This window comes from Pollicipes pollicipes, unplaced genomic scaffold (assembly GCF_011947565.3).
Source record: "Pollicipes pollicipes isolate AB1234 unplaced genomic scaffold, Ppol_2.1 Scaffold_4881;HRSCAF=5763_pilon_pilon_pilon, whole genome shotgun sequence".
In the NCBI taxonomy this organism is placed as follows: domain Eukaryota; kingdom Metazoa; phylum Arthropoda; class Thecostraca; order Pollicipedomorpha; family Pollicipedidae; genus Pollicipes; species Pollicipes pollicipes.
This window is the reverse complement of record NW_023596576.1, coordinates 27,932,247-27,933,362: the sequence shown is the minus strand read 5'-3', so window position 1 is coordinate 27,933,362 and position 1,116 is coordinate 27,932,247.

Here is a 1,116-nt window from a genome sequence, read left to right as displayed (position 1 = left end):
GCGCTTGGGCTGTGCAAGAAAGTGCGCTGGGGGTCGGGGAGGGGGGGGGGGAGGCGGTGCGGGACGTTTCAGTGGTGTGCTATGGCGATGCAGATCCTCTGCAATCGTCTTTGGAAGACAGGACTCTGCAAGTTACCTGCGACCCAAGGCGAATTCTGCGGCCCTGGATGATTACCGCTAGTGTCGTGGAGTATTTGCAACGCACATTACTGCCCCCTCGAATACACGTCCAGCATGTGCACCTTATGGGTATGTTGGCACACATGGGGAAGTGCAGACTGCCGGTCTGATTCAATTGGGTCGCTGTGGCCAGTGTCCTATGACGTGTTCGGTTCAGCTCGTGCTGTGGCCGATTCGGGCTGTGCCGCGGCGGACTGGGTTGCCACGGTCGCTGTGGCCGATTCGGGCTGTGCTGCGGCAGACTGGGTTGCCACGGTCGCTGTGGCCGATTCGGCCTGTGCCGCAGCAGACTGGGTTGCCACGGTCGCTGTGGACGGTTCGGCCTGTGCCGCGGCAGACAGGGTTGCCATGGTTGCTGTGGACGATTCGGCCACTTGTGACTGGCAGGTAGCTGAATGATCCATGCCGCGGCATGTCCATGGCGCAGACCTGTGAGGACGAGGAAAGCAGCATGTTGGTGTTGGCCACAGAGTCTGGCAGGGCGTAATCGCACTCATTCACCTCGGCCGGCTTGGCCGTGAGGAGGACCGGATGGTCCCTTGACCACCGTGCAGACGGGGTAGGTGTGACGGCTGTGGCCGGTGTGGCCGGTGTGGACGGTATGGCCAGCTGGGCCCGTGTGACGGATGTGGCCAGTGTGACTGGTAGGCCGGCGTGGCCTGCTGGTGTAGGCGTCGTGTCGAGCTGTTCCACCGTGGTGATCACCAGATGCATTTCTGGGAAAGGTCTGGTTTGCAGGTGGAATGCCGGCTTAAAATCGTGCACCGCCTGCGTAGGCGGGAGGTGAGGAGCGCCATTGACTGCTGCAGTCGCCGTGTAATACACGTGACGGTCCTCAACGTCGACGGCTGAGGACGGGGCGGCGCCGGCTGCAGCTGGCCGGGAAGGACAGCTGCTGAAGACACCATGTGGAGACTGCAGCGGGCCGCGAAGGAC